This window comes from Pogona vitticeps, chromosome 1 (genome assembly GCF_051106095.1).
Source record: "Pogona vitticeps strain Pit_001003342236 chromosome 1, PviZW2.1, whole genome shotgun sequence".
NCBI lineage: Eukaryota > Metazoa > Chordata > Lepidosauria > Squamata > Agamidae > Pogona > Pogona vitticeps.
Genome location: NC_135783.1, coordinates 211,500,527 through 211,516,425, shown reverse-complemented (window position 1 = coordinate 211,516,425; position 15,899 = coordinate 211,500,527). Strand labels below are relative to the sequence as shown.

General features: G+C 45.6%; 2 protein-coding genes across 17 annotated transcripts in view; one reads left to right on the top strand and one right to left on the bottom strand.

Annotated features, from left to right (window-relative positions):
* The window catches only part of CCDC148 (coiled-coil domain containing 148), a 151,242-nt gene that overhangs the window by 134,549 nt on the left and 794 nt on the right, over positions 1-15,899 (bottom strand). For 2 of the 4 annotated variants that reach the window (XM_020801165.3, XM_072982804.2), the window contains exon 1: positions 15,411-15,529. The exons of the other annotated variants lie outside the window; for them this stretch is intronic. The gene's annotated coding sequence lies outside the window, so the exon portion shown is untranslated. Of the gene's footprint in view, positions 1-15,410; positions 15,530-15,899 lie in introns of those variants that run through there. 4 annotated transcript variants of the gene reach the window in all.
* Positions 15,719-15,899, top strand: part of PKP4 (plakophilin 4) — a 163,928-nt gene continuing 163,747 nt past the window's right edge. For 10 of the 13 annotated variants that reach the window (XM_078376264.1, XM_020801171.3, XM_072982738.2 and 7 more), the window contains exon 1: positions 15,719-15,859. The gene's annotated coding sequence lies outside the window, so the exon portion shown is untranslated. The remainder of the gene's footprint in view (positions 15,860-15,899) is intronic. The other 3 variants (XM_078376284.1, XM_078376274.1, XM_078376278.1) reach the window with 2 other exon arrangements.

Below are 15,899 nucleotides of genomic sequence, written 5' to 3'. Positions count from 1 at the left end.
GGAAATGGGCTGGTAAGCCAGTGAAGCTGCTGCGACAGAACATTTCTATTCTCACTGCAACTGTTTCTAGCCAACAGACAAGTTGCAGATTTTGGACCCACTGGAGATTCTAAACACTTTCTAATGGCAGTCTCAAATAGAAGATTTTACAGTAACTCAAACAGGATGCCACTAAGGCATATGTCACTAAGGCATATGCCAGATCAATATTCTCCAGGAATGAATGCACCCAGAGCATTATTTTTAACTGCAAAAATTCACTCCAAGCCCCGAATATCCAGGTTCAAGGATGAATCTAGAAGCAAATCCAAACTGCAAACTTGAATTTTCAGAGAGAGTAATCCCACCCAGAAAAGACTGAATATGTAGCATTCCTTGATCTGCCATTCAGCTCTATCTTGCCTATATTAAACTTCTGTTTTTTCACTTTTATCCAGTCCATTAATGATCCCAGACATAGGTCTAAAACGGGATCAGCTTTCTCAGATTTGGATAGGTGAAAGAGTATCTTCGAACTCTACTAAGAGGTAACAGGACCATTCTTCTCCCATCCTGCTTTTGTTCCCAATGGGTAAAATGTGGAAAGAAGGGAGAAATCTTGCTCCAATCTCTTATTTGAGACTGGATATATCAAGGGTATTCCCCATGCAGAGAGAGGTATGGACAAGATGGAAATGATATCTGAAAAGGAATGGTCTCAGCGTTCTAAGACTGGAGAGAACAGTAAGATTTCTTCCTGTCCTATCCACATCCTCCACTGGGAATAGAAGTAGGGTAGAGTGGAATTATCCCCTCACATTTCTAATGAGGAATACAGTATGAGCCAACTGATATGTTGTTATTTGTTGTTATTTTATTTGTCATTTTAAATTTAAGATGGCGCCGGTGGTGGGCAGGTAGCGATTTTGCTGCCGCTGCCCCGGCTTGCTTCCTCCATTTCTTCTCACCCCTCTACACTTTTTTAGTTATTTTTTGTCTTTTTATCTGTTTTATTTTTATTTCCCCTCTGGACTGCCTTTCGCCCTACCTGACCTGTGGCGCTGTGTGTTTGCACAGGAGAGCTTTGAGTTCCTGGCTGCTGCGAGTTGGAGCGAACGGAGGAGCAGGAGCGGAGGGAACCAAACGGAGCCGGAGCTCGAAACGCGGGGGTCGACTGAAGGCTGCTCGGTGGAGCTTGGAGGTTCTTGGCTTAATCTGGAAGGCACCTAGGCAGATGATCCTGGGGTCTGGGGTCTGGAGATCGGAGGAGATCGGAGGAACTAGCCTGGACGGAGCGCCTGGAGTGGAGATCGCTGGAAGAGCGCCAGCGCTGGGTCTTCCGTGGCTGCCCGAGGGTGCCTGTAAGGAGTGCCAAAATGTTGCACCATGTTGGACGCCTGGAGGGTAACCCTTTCCCCATTAACACCATCAAGGCTCTTAACATCAAAAAGGACTAGACCACGTGGCGGTGAAAGACAGTCCAGAACTATATGTGGGGGATAATCACTGTGGTTTTTTTTAAATAGATTTTTAAATAGATTTTTTTTCTTTTTACTCTTAGCATATCATTTATTTTATAATTTGGTTCTTAGTTATATGATATTTGGGTTATGCATGTTTAATTTATGTAATTTATATATTGCTATTGCACTGTAGTCTAATTTTCCCTTCCCTCCTTCTATCTCTTTCTCCCATCTCTCTCTCCCTTTCTTTTAATTTAATCCCCCCTCCCCCCCTCGGTTTGATATGGATTGGAAGGCCTGCCCTCCCAGCGAGGGGCCCTTGAACATCTCTGTGATCATGGGTAGAGGGAGATATGACGTTGGCACGGTCCCTACTCGTGTCAGAAGAACGATGAACAGATGCTTGATGGCTGTTCATTGTTCTGAGACTGTGACCAACCCTCAGTATTGAGGCAGCCAGCTCAACCAGCCTTCCACTCTATCCCTGCTGCTGTTGAATGCCAGGTCTGTGTCCAATAAGTCCCAGGTAATTCACAACCTTATCCTGGAGGAGGATGCAGACCTGGCATGCATAACCGAGACGTGGATCGCTCTCATCTGTCCACCTGGTTATGCCGTCCAGCATCAGGGTAGACTGGAGGGGCGGGGGGAGTAGCCATTGTTTATAAATCCAGTTTACAGGTTACTAGGCGCTCTTCGGTGGCAAAGCCAGGTCTAGAGGCACTCCACGTGTCGATTGGGGCCAGGGAAGGTATTGGGATTTTGCTGTGTTACCGCGGTGCCCACGACCCAGCCACTTCCCTTCCGGAGCTAGCTGACTCTGTCTCCGCAACATTGGTCTTGGGTGATTTCAACGTGCATGTGGGGGCAGAGGCTTCTGGGCCAGCTCTTGAGTTTCTGGAAACTATGGCTTCCTTGAACATGTCCCAACATGTCAACGGCCCCACATTGGACCTGTTTTTTTCCTCCAGCTGGAGAGAGTGTGATCTGGTGGTGACGGACCTCGTGTTAGTCCCCTTGTCATGGTCAGATCACCACCTAATAAAATGTAACCTCACAGTGGTACTCTCCCCTCGCAGGGAGCAGGGACCTATTTATATGGTCCACCCTCGAAGTCTACTGGATCCTGTTGGATTCCAGGATGCCACTAGAGGGGTCACGGCTGACCTGGCTAGCGTTCCTGTCGACGCTCTGGTTGACAGCTGGTCCACTGCTGCCACCAGGGCCGTAGACACGATCGCGCGCAAACACCCTCTCCGGTGCAGAACCTGCCCGGTGCCCTGGTTTAACCAGGAGCTTCGAGCGATGAAGCGACATAGGAGAAGGCTAGAGTGTAGGTGGAGGAAGAACCCGACGGATTATAATTGGATAGCTGTTAGGGTCGCAACTAACCTTTACCTGTCTAAGGTAAAGGCTGCCTGTCGAACTTACTAACCGGATAAGCGAAGCGTCCAACCAGCAGGCGGAGCTATTCTGTATAGTGGGTGACCTATCGGGAACTGGTCTGGGTGATAGGTCTCCCCCTAGTTTCTCACCTGACCAGTTTGCAGCCTTTTTAAAAACTAAAGTGGAGGCCATCCGCCAGGAGCTCTCTCCTTTTTTGAACACAGTGACTTGAGCAGAGATGTCCAGTGCTCCGTCTTGCCCGGTAACCTTTGACTCCTTTCAGTCTGTCACGCCTGATTCTGTGGCCAAGGTTCTTGACTGCTGTCGAGCCACTACCTCCTCCTTGGACCCTTGCCCGGCCTGGCTAATCAAAGCAGCCAGGCCGATAACAACAGAATGGGCCACTGCAATAATAAATGGGTCTTTCCTTGAGGGCAGGTTTCCATCTGCCCTCAAGGAGACACTCATTAGGCCCATAAGAAAGAAACCTAGTTTGGCAGTGGACGAAATTGGCAACTATAGGCCCGTCGCCAATGTTTCTTTCATTTATTTATTTATTTATTTCATTTATACCCCGCCTATCTAGTCAGTTGTGACCACTCTAGGCGGCAAAGTGGTGGAGAGGGTGGTGGCTGACCAGCTTCAGGCTCTCTTGGAGGAAACGGACGCCCTGGATCCATTTCAGTCGGGCTTCAGGCCGCGCCACGGTACAGAGATGGCATTGGTCGCCCTGTACAATGACCTGTTCAGGGAGGCTGACAGAGGAAAAACATCTCTGTTAGTCCTCCTCGATATCGCGGAGGCCTTTGATACCGTCGGCCACGGTATCCTCCTAGGGAGGCTCTCCGAGTTGGGAATTGGTGGCCTGGTGTTTGCCTGGCTCCGTTCCTTCTTGGAGGACCAACCCCAGAGAGTTCAGCTTGGGGAGAGTGTCTCGGCCCCGTGGAGTCTCAACTGTGGGGTCCCACAGGCGTTGATTATCTCCCCATTGCTGTTTAATATCTATATGAGGCCGCTGGGTGGGATCATCAGGGGGTGTGGGGCATTGTGTCATCAGTACGCTGATGACACCCAGCTCTACATCTCTTTTCTTCCAACTGCAGGTGACGCTATCCTGTCCCTTCAGCACTGCCTGGGGGCGGTACTGCAATGGATGCAGGAAAATGGGCTGAGGCTGAAGCCGGACAAGACGAAAGTTCTGAGGGTGGGTGCCCCTACTATCGGTGGCGTGGGTGACTCTCTCTTGTTTGGGGGGGGTGACCCTCATCACCAAGAGTGGGGTCCGCAGCCTGGGGGTACATCTGGACCCGACGCTCACCATGGAAACACAGGTGGCGTCGGTGGTCCATACCGCCTTTTCCTACCTCTGGCGGATAGCCTGGCTGCGGCCCTATCTTGATGTGGAGGCGCTCACTACCTTGGTGCATGCGGTCATAATCTCGAGATTAGACCACTGTAATGCGCTCTACGTGGGGCTACCTTTGAAGTTGATGCGGAAAATCCAAGTGGTGCAGAATGCGGCGGCCAGACTCCTTAGTGGAGCGAGAATTGGCTGCCCATTCGGTTCCGCGTTGACTTCAAAGTCTTGATGCTTACGTATAAAGCCCTAAATGGTTTAGGACCTCGATACTTGGCGGAGCGCTTACTCCCACCCAGTTCTACTCGTGTCACCCACGCGAGTCAGGAGGTGAGGCTGAGGAGCCTGACGCTGAGGGAGGCCCAGAAGGAAAAAACAAGAAACCGGGCCTTCTCGGCGGTGGCTCCTCGCCTCTGGAACAATCTCCCTCGCTGGGTACTTTTAAGAAACAACTGAAAACATGGATGTTCAGGCAGGCCTTCCCTCCTAGTTAATCCCTGACCTTTTCCCTTTCCTTCTATATTATGTCTTCTATCCCCATCTTATCGAATTTTTAACTATGTACTAATTCCTTTTTTATTTATATATTGTTCTTGTATATTTTTCCCTTTGTGTGTTGTAAGCCGCCTAGAGTGGTCAATATGACCAGATAGGTGGGGTAGTAATGGAATAAATAAATAAATAAATAAATAAATAAATAAATAAATAAATAAATAAATAAATATTTCGACTTACATACCACCCCAGAGTGCTAAAGTACTCTCTGAGTGGTTTACAATAGAATTATGCAAACTGCTCTTTGCCATCCAGTGAACTGGGTATTAATTTTACCAGACTCGGAAAGATGGAAAAGTCAACCTTGAGAGGGCTACTTGAATCCATCGAGATCAAACTCAGGTTGCGAGCAGAGACTTGACTCCAGTACTGCAGTTTAACCAGTGCACCACGGGTCACCACATGAAAGGTACACATGAGCATGGAGCTTGGGGAAGGGGTATAAAATCGGTTGGACCCAAACAAACCAAATTTGGGCTCTTCTTGGGGCAGATTAGGCCCGTGAGCCAGAGTTTCTCTTCCAGAAGGAACTCAGCCGTAACAATGGGTATGGCCAGAGAATGTAATAATATATTGCATATTTTAATTCCATTACCTGCTAACTGCAAAAAAATACAGTGGTGCCTCGCTAGACAGTTACCCCGCATGACAGTTTTTTCGCTAGACATTGACTATAGCGATTCGCAAAACAGTGATTCCTATGGGGGAATTTCGCTGGACAATGTTTGGTCCCTGCTTCGCAAACTGATTTTCGCTAGGCAACGATTTTGACAGCTCCCTCCATGCTCACAAAACAGGTGTTTTTGGGACCTAAGCTTCGTAAGACAGCGATTTAAACAGCTGATTGGCAGTTCGCAAAGCGGCTCTCCTATGGCCGATTTTCGCTAGACAACGACGATTCTTCCCCATTGGAACGCATTAAACAGGTTTCAATGCATTCCAATGAGGAAATGCTTTTCGCTAGACAATGATTTCGCTAAACAGCGATTTCAGTGGAACGGATTATCATCGTCTAGCGAGGCACCACTGTAAATAAAATAAAACAGAAAACACCACTTCTGCACTGTTAAGAGACCCTATCATGAAAGCAACCATTGATTTCAATATTTGATGGCCAAAGCAGGTCAACATGATCAATACAAAAATAATAAAACCTCCTGTTGTAATGTTTGTGTATGCACATACACACTTCTCTACAAGAATAGCTACCTTTGGTCTTGTATACTAGGCCTTCTTAACATTCTATTAATATTCTCAGTGTACCTTAGACGCAAGCATTAACAGGGAAATAGGTAGCTTATTAGGCACATTAATTTCTATCAAAAAGGGATGCTGTGAACTTAAATTGTTAGAATGGTTATCTCTAGCTACTGAGTACTTCTATTGAAACTGGCAACCATGTAAAATTTGACTTATTTTTCTTTATGTTTAGATGACTAAGGAGTCAATTCTTATCCACCTATAAATAAAGCTACCTTTGGCTGTAGGTGGAGTGAGGCATTGGGAAACTGTTGATCTTTAACTGAAACATGTACATCATTGTTCAGCCTCATTAGTATCAGAGAACTGGAAAGCAAGCAACATCAGTGTTCTGGTTTGTTTTTATATTCAGATGATTATAGGCCTGTTAAGTTAAATTCTATACATTCTGAATTGGGGGAAAGCAATATTAAGGCTAAAGCATACAAACTCAGAGGCCACGAGGAGCTATATTGTCCGGTTAGCCACCTCTTTCTTTCAAAGTAATCACCTTTTTTTTTGTTGGCCACACCCATAAACACAATATAAAAGAAATATAGGCTGAATCAGGATTGTATAAGTTACATAATGAACCTTATAAGGTGGTGCATGAAGAATTGTTTCCAGTCTGAGGCCCCCTTCAAATGTGCCAGGGGGCACCAAGAGGCCATTTGGCCCCCATTGAGGATGGTTGGACTATGCAACTTGAACACTGTATCATGCGGAGGGTTAAAATTCCCACCTCCTCCTGTTTTGCCTTCCTCAATACTGAGTGGTATAATGCTGCAAAGGTAAGGAAGTATGGGGGGCGCTAATAGGTCAGAAATCAGCTTAGGCAGTCACCAGGCTAAGCCGTCAACATCAGTATCTTACCTACCTCCTTATGCTACACAGAAAGTTATGTTTTACACTTCTGAAACCCTTGGGAGCTAAAAACTGATTATTCTATTGACAGACTTTATAGTAAGGTATGTGAATATATCCACTGAGAACTAGCTACTGGCCAACTGATAAAGTTGGGATAAAAATTCCCAAACACAAATAACTACAGAAGCATTACAACAGAAACACACAACAGCTGAACATTTGGTGCAAGCTGAAGAAAAACAACAGCAAAAATCAGACAAACTCCATATCAAACTTGTATGTGCGTTCTAGCAAATACAGTGAAGTAACAGCAATTTTATTGGAACAGGCTTACTGTAAATTATCCTTGTTTTACTGCTAAAGTCAAACTGGAAAAAATATTAACACCCCAATCTTAAAAGCACTTATTTGCATTTCTCAATTTAATTTTATTTAAAAATAAAAAAATTACTTTGACGTAAAGGGGCTTATTGTTGTGGAATTTCTCAACGCCCGTGCAGAAATAATTATCCAGAATGCTTGCATAACTGGTACAATTTCATTCATCAGTTTTCTGCTATTGAACAACATTGTTGAAAAAACTAGCAACATGTAGATAGAGAGAACTGTCCACTACAAACTGGCATATGAGCCTTTCATTTTTCGTATAAAAGTTAGCTTAGTTTCACACCCAAAGGAAGATGTTTCTAATCATCTAACAAGCGTCTAGTTGTGTGCTAGAGCTTCAGCCCAGGGCATGAGCACAATAATGTATTATAGAAAAATTGGACTTAGGCCAGAAATGGTTACACATTAAAGATGTAATGAGGCCTTGAAGCTCTTTCGCTGAAAGTTTACGAGATAACGACAGCAGCACCACTAAATGAAATTATAGCAAACGAACAAAACTGATAATGGCAAGGAGGGTGTGGGTAAGATAGTTCCCATCACATTAATACTCTGATCCAAAAATCATTAATTGGAAATGTGAAAGTTACCCAGTCAAGGCTACTCCCTCTATAACCACATCACCCTTCTTGTCCTGAAGTGGGTTAGCCTAAAGAACAGCTAGCTAGAGAGGAGTATGGAGCCTGATTGGAACTGTATCACACCCACACATTACCATCCACTCAAGACTTGGCAATGTTCCCAGGGAGTTCACAACAAAATCCACAAGGAAAGGCACTTAGAAGCAAGGTGTCTCTATTGCAAGGGTAGAGCTGCCACTACACCCACCAAAACTCCCTAAACTCTTATGACCGAGAAAGTGAACTTGTCCACAAAATATCATCATTAGTTTTTAAAGTGCCACAACATTTCTGTCCTCTTTGTCTTTTGTTTTGACCAAAACTCCTAGTAGCTTGGCCAAGGCAAGATCTGGTTCTAGTACCACAAACCCTCTATGGAAAAAAAAAAAAAAAGAAGAAGAAGGACAGCTGCTTGAAGAGATTTTTGTATTTTATTTTAAAAAAAGTTAAAAGAACAAAAGACAGAAGTTCCTAAAAGTTCCAAAAAAATACTGGAGCAAAATGCAGATAACAGTCTTAAAATAATTCAAAAGAAACACACCAGAAGACAACAAAAGCTAAACTTGACTACCTAATATTCACACCTTAGCAGGGTGGTAGCGTAGTTCTGGTACATGCACAGGGTCCATCCTTCCCAGCACAGCTTAATAGGATGGCAAACAGACACAGTCTCCTCCTTCTGAGTGAGACTCACCTAAGTTTCCTAACCCCTTTTATATATTAAAAGACGTATTCCAGACCTGCTGTAATCAATATCTTAATCCCCTTTTATGTTTACCCAAAGTAAAAGCGTCTTCTTCCCATTTTTAATTCCCTATAACTGAAATTTGCATGACTCCAACAAAGGAAGTGGACAGACTTTTGATACCAAGAGAAAGAATCATAAAATCATGAAATTAGAAGGGGCCTATAAGGCCATCAAGTCCAAGCCCCTTCTCAGTGCAGGAATACAAATCCAAGGATATCTGTCAGGTGGTTATCTAATTTTCTCATGAATGTATCCAGTGTTGGAGCACTCACCACCTCTCAAGGTAATTCGTTCCATTTTCATACTTCTCTAACAGGATGTTTTCCCTGATATTCCACCAAAATCTAGTATCCTGTAACTTGAGCCATTGTTGCGTGTTGTACACCAGGGATGATTGAGAACAGATCCTGCCCCTCCTGTGTATGGCAGCCTTTCAAGTATTTGAAAGTGCTATCATATCTCTCTTCAGTCTTCTTTTCTCAAGGCTAAACATACCCAGTTCTTTCAGTCTTTCCTTGTAAGACTTGGTTTCCAGCTCCCTGATCATCCTTGTTGCCCTCCTCTGAACTTGTTCCAATTTGTTGGAATCTTTCTTGAAGTGCAGTGTCCATAACTGGACACAGTACTCAAGATAGGGGCTAACCAGTGCTGAATAGAGGGGAATATGGAAGTGTTAGATTCCTTTTGGTGCTGCTTTGAAGCACTCGTTGAAGTCTTCTTTAAGAGGAGGTCAACTGAAGGTGTTAATTGTCTATTTGTTCACAGCTCATACTGACCTCAACCTTCTCAGCCAGTTTCCTAGGCACCTAGAAAGAAGCCTTGAAGCTTTTAGTACATGACTTCTATGTTCTATGCTCCTCAGTTTCTTCACAGTAAGCTAGTCCTGGTTATTTCAGTGTGGTTTAATCCTATATAGTGCATTTAAGATTGAGATACTACAAGCACAACAATCTGTAAACGTTCCATTGCCAGTGTCTAAGACAGCTACTACACTGTATGTATCAATGAAAAAATACAATTTAAAAGTGAAACACATCCAACTGTTTAAAAAAGTTACCAAGAATATAGTAATAATTTCACCAGTTGTACAGCTAGGTTCCCAATTCTGAGAATAAAGATTAAATATAGACACCAACACCTAAAAAAGTAGCCCTAAACAAACCCTAATATTTTTCTTATCACAGTATATCACAAACTCTGGAGAATGTATGTGACTTAAGAAATCTGCCAACTTTCATTTTATAATTTATTAAAATCCATTTAGCTTCTAAAGCGTCAGGAGATATCTGATCTTAAAACAGTCAGGAACTGATATTTTTGTGAGTGGGTGAATGAATGAAAAGCTGGATTTATTTATATATTGGTCTGCTCTTCCCATCAGAAACTGTGAGGAACACTTTCAGAAATATATTTTGTTTTAAACAACCTGCTTGGAATGCCTTCTAAAGCAAGATTTATTAAAAGACATGGGGGTAATTACAGAGTAATCCTACACTTCAATTGCACCAGAGGAGAGTGAGCAGAATGGTGCTGCAATAACAGCAGAATATCAGTTGTATCATACACACACTCAGCCAAAGAGAGAAGGGAAAATACAGAACATAAAAAGTCCAGATATGAATATAAAAATGAGAAACTCCTTCCAACCCAATATAATCTGAAAACAACACCAAAACTCATCAGTCAGGGCAGTGCTGTCAACAGTGGTTACATGCTACCCAAACATAAACAGAGTGAAAGAATCCAAGTCTTTAGCATGTACAGCATCTTATAGCACACAAAATAACCCTCTACCCTCCAATTCCATCGGCTCCAATGGCATAGGCAGCAGTTTCCCCAGTAATTACTAAGGCCCAGGCAATCCAAAAGGTAGGAGATTAAATTCACTTAACTCTTTGCAACCAATATGTAAGAATACCATGGGGTCAGATACAGAGATGAAGAAAAGAGAGTTTGCAAAAGCATCAAAACTCTTTGGACATAAGGTCCCCAAACAGCACACACAATTCTGGGACAATGGTTCAAGGCCCATCCAGTTTGGGAAGGATCTCCTGTAAAGTAACCCATGGGAAGAGCAAGAATATGTAATGAGAGTAGTTTGCACACATGCCCTGACAGCAACAAGGCTTAGTAGCTCATTCTATAGAGGAAGGGATTGGAAAGCAGACTTGTTCCCTCTGACCCATCAGAATGGACCTTTTTTTGCAAACCAGTCCACATGGAAATATACACACACACAGTAACGTCAGAAGTGCAGGGGTGCACAGTAGGATCCCATTTTGTGTCAAACACCTCTTATATAGAGATAGAGGGATCCAAAGTTGGAATCTATAATAGAGAAGAATAAAATCTTTTCTTTTCTAGACCGGGACCTCCAATGGGAAATCCGGTGGAGATCCCGGACTACTCGTCAGCTCGCTGTGATGAGTTTGCCATTCATTTTGAGGGGGAAATTGCTCAGATTTGCACTGGGCTGGACTCCACCATTACTGCAGAATCAGAGGATGTGTCCAGTGTGCCGTGCTTAGGTCAAGTATTAATGGATGAATTTCAGTTATTGAGACCTGAGGATGTGGACAGGGTGCTTGGATCTGTCCGTTCTACCACCACTCCGCTCGACCCTTGCCCATCTTGGCTAATTGGAAGATCTGTCAAGGGGTTTGCACCTGGGTCCAGGAGGCTGTGAACGCATCTTTGAGAGAGGGAGTGGTCCCTACCACCTTGAAAGAGGCAATAATTCGGCCACTCCTAAAAAAGCCTAACCTAGACCCAAGGCTGGAGATTAACTAACAACCAAAGGTGAATGTCCCTTATTTGGGCAAGGTGTTTGAGAGGGTTGTGGCCGGGCAACTCCAGGCAGTGCAGGATGAAACAGATTTTCTGGATCCATTTCACTAAGGTTTCAGGTTGGGTTTTGCTATGGAGATTGTCTTGGTCACCCTGTACGATGACCTTTGCCAGGAGAGAGACAGGGGGAGTGTGACCCTGTTGATACTCCTGGACCTCTCAGCGGCTTTCGACACCATCGACCATGGTGTCCATCTGGATAGGCTGGCTGGGTTGGGAGTTGGGGGCACTGCTTTATGGTGATTCCGCTCCTACCTGGCTAACCGTGTCAAGGGTGGTGCTGGGGGACAACTGCTCTGTCCCATGGCGTTTATATCATGAAGTTCTTCAGGGCTCGATACTGTCCCCCATACTGTTTAGCATCCACATGGAACCGCTGGGAGAGGTCATCAGGAGGTTTGGGCTGAGGAGTCAGCAATATGCTGACAACACTCAGCTCTACCTCTTGTTTTCCACCAATCCAGGTGAGGCAGTTTCTGTGCTGAACTCGTGTCTGGACCTGATCAAGGACTGGATGAGGGTTAATAAATTGAAACTCAATCCAGACAAGATGGAAGTGCTGTTAGTGGGTGCTTCGCTGGACAGGCTGGAGGGCCATTTCCCTGCCCTGAATGGGGTTACACTCCCCTAAAGCAGTAGTCCCCAACCTTGGGCCTCCAGATGTTCTTGGAGTTCAACTCTCAGAAATCCTGGCCAGCAGAGGTGGTGGTGAAGGCTTCTGCGAGTTGTAGTCCAAGAACATAAGGAGGCCCAAGGTTGGGGACCACTGTCGTAAGGGACAGGGTCCGCAGCATGGGGGTGCTCCTGGACCCTAGTCTAACTCTGGAAGCCCAGATGGACTCAGTGGCCAGGGGTGCCTTCCTTCAGCTGCAGAAATTATACCAGCTATGGCCCTACCTGGAGGAGCAGAGTCCCATGACAGTTACACATGCACTGGTAACGTCTCGCATAGATTACTGCAATACGCTCTACATGGGGCTCCTTTGAAGACGGTCCGGCAACTGCAACTGGTCCAGAATCGAGCTGCGCGGCTGGTGAGTGGCGGGGCTGCTAGAGAACACATCAAGCCGATTCTGTTTAAGTTACATTGGCTACCAGTTGCTGCCCGGGCTCAATTCAAAGTGCTTGTTTTGACATATAAAGCCCTAAACGGCTTGGATCCTGGATACCTGAAGGACCGCCTCCTTCCATATGAACCTACCCGGCAGTTAAGATCTAGCCAGGGGGCCCTTTTGAAAGAGCCGTCCCTCAAGGAGGTAAGAGGGGTGGTTTGTAGTCAAATGGCCTTCTTGGCAGCTGCCCCCAGACTATGGAATGCCATCCCAAATGAGATTTGTCTGGCACCGACACTGATGATATTTCGGCGCCAAGTCAAAACCTTCCTGTTCCAAAAGGCTTTTAATTGAAAGAGTATCAACTGTGGGTCCTGATGACAACTTTTAGAGTATATATTTTAATTGTATTTTAATTGTTTTATCTTTTTACTGTAGTTAAATTGCTGTAAGCTGCCCAGAGACCTTTGGGTAGTGTGGGCGGCATTCAAGTCAAACCAACCAACCAACAAATAAATAGAAAAGAGTATAGCTGACCAGGAGAGCACTGCAAGGAGTAACAGCTTGTCTCTTGCATGGGTCAACAACCTGCACAGTCTTGCCCACATCACTTCCTGACAAACCATGCAACCAGTCTACACACAAAACTCTTCTTATCTGGTCTGATAAGGCAGCCCTGCTGAGTAACATCCCAGCAGGACTCACTGCTCCTTCCTTGCCTGACTGCTTCACAATCACTGCCAGCAGCATCCATCTCAAATAGCATATGCAAGATGTTTTGTGAGAGTGGCTGTTTCTTCACAGTAAAGCTAGTTCTGTTTATTTCAGTGGCACATTTTCTGCTCCTGGTCTTCTGGCAAGTGTTATGCCACACAGCCACAGTACAGGAATGCACACTGGTGTGTAGCTTCTTACTATTTTGTTTTGTAATAATCACCCTGACCACAGCTGCCAAACAAACTTGAAGTTCTTATGCACTTTTATCAAATATTTAGGCAACCAGGTGCCTGGGACTTTTCCAGCTTGGAGTGGTGAGTGCATAGTAATGACTTTACTGCAGGAGAAAAGCTAAGTGCCAAGCTAAATTCCTGTGCCATAAACAAACTGCAGTCTCCAACATTCCACAGATCAGAAGCAGGACATTCTTGTATGCTTGTAACACCCCCTGTTCTTATACATGCACCCCTCCTTCCTGTTACGCACTGCTGGCAATTCTTCCTTGCCTGCTGTTTCTCCTTTTTTTAAAAAAATTGCTTGCAAATGTTTAATCCAGCACAGACTACGGGTGCATTTAGCACAAAGTAGCTACAATTCAAGCACATTTGGTAGCATCTTGATACCAAAGATGTTGACAGACAAATTATTAGGGGACTGATGGGAAACAAGCAGCAGGACTCAAGTAAAAAAACAGGTTATGTTTCAACTATCAAGAAAGAAGTAAGTTGCACACAGCTTTGATCTGGGTATCTGAATTAAATGTAAAGAAAACAGCCTACTTATTTTAGAATATAACATCATACTTTTCAAAATGAACCTCACCAAATGCAGCCCCCAAAATGGTAGATTGTGCTACCTGTCTATACATGTGCATTTACACAAGATGCATTAGAATCAAGACACACATGCACTGCTAACTTATTTGCTTTTAGAGAAAATGGAAAATGTCAAAAATAGGGAGTCAATGACAATGCATGAATAGTATTAATGATATCTTCCAAATCTCCATCCAAAGCTGGGGGAGGGGGGGCAGCCAATGATTTACCAGAGACAGATAAGAAAACTCTCTAGAGTCTATTCAGGCACTGGAGTGTATGAAATATGATGTACACAACAGGTATTGGGGTGTCAGCTAATCCAGAATAACAACCCTTCTTCTCTGCACCGCCAGTCCTTAAAGAATCCCAGAAGTATAGATCAAAAAGTCTAAATTTGGGGGGGGGGTCTTAGTTAGCGTGTCCATTCTTGCTCAATCCACAAATACTTTGATCAAGAGTTTCAGAGCCTGAAGCTAACCCATGTTCAGGGACCCCCAAGTAAGCACCCCTCTCTATCTGTAAAAAGAAGGAATTATACACATGCCACCAGTTAAGAAGGGACATGGTGGCGCTGCGGGCTAAACCGCAGAAGCCTTTGTGTGCTGCAGGGTCAGAAGACCAGCAGTTGTAAGATCGAATCCACGCGACGGAGTGAGCGCCCGTCGCTTGTCCCAGCTCCCGTCGCTTGTCCCAGCTCCCGCCAACCTAGCGGTTCGAAAGCATGCAAATGCGAGCAGATCAATAGGGACCACCTCGGTGGGAAGGTAACAGCGTTCCGTGTCCAAGTCGCACTGGCCAAGTGACCACGGAAGATTGTCTTCGGACAAAACGCTGGCTCTGTGGCTTGGAAACGGGGATGAGCACCGCCCCCTAGAGTCGGACACGACTGGACAAAAATTGTCAAGGGGAACCTTTACCTTTACCTTTTACCAGTTAAGAAAGAGTGCAGAAAATTTACATCCCTATTAAAAACCTTCACCAACAAGCCAGTATTGGGGCTGTAAAAAAATCAATTTAAAAGCCCGTGCCACAGAAATGACGTCTTAATAGCGGGGGGGGGGGGGAAATATGCCCAAAAGTATGTGCCATAAGGTTGCCATCCCATAAGAATTTGTTGAGGCTCATCTGCACGGACACCAGCGAGATTGATTTAGGAACAAAGATGTTGTGCACCAAAACGAGGCTGCAGGTTTTCTCCTCCCCGATTATCTCCTGCTGTTTTTGACCGCGGTCCTCCTTCCAATTTCACCCCTGCCTCCTTCTCGGCGTCCATCCCCTTCGGATCTCCCCGCCCCCCTCACATCGGTAACATACACAGCCTCTCCCAAAAAAAACAAAACCCACAAAACCCCCAATAAGGCACAAACTCCCCTGCCTGGCCTGAAGGAACCGCAGCTCCCTTCCACTCCGCCGGTCTCTTCACAGCATCGGTAACCGTAGCAACCTCAGCCCGCGCCCCCATTGGCCGGTTTAATATGCGAGCGCAGCCAATGGGAGCCCCGCTCGAGGCACGCCGTGCCAATCGGGGCGAGGCACAGGGCAGGGCGCCTTGTTGACGTCTAACGAGGGGAAGGGAGGGTTTGGGAGAACGAGGGGCGGGAAGGAGCGGGAGCCGAGCCGTCCGGGAGGGGAGGGCCGGGCTGAGGAGGAGGAGGATTGTGTGCTGCTCGGCAGTGGCACAGTCGCACCGCTGCCGCCACCATGGACACCCCGGGGTAAGGCCCTTCCCGGAGGGGTGGCGGCGGCCCCTCCGCGCACACGGAGACCCACCGTCGGCAGGGTTGTTCTCCCTCCCCGTCCTCCTCCTCCCGTTCCGTTAACGCGGTGAGTGGAGATTTCTTTGCTTCTCTCCCAGATTGGGGCC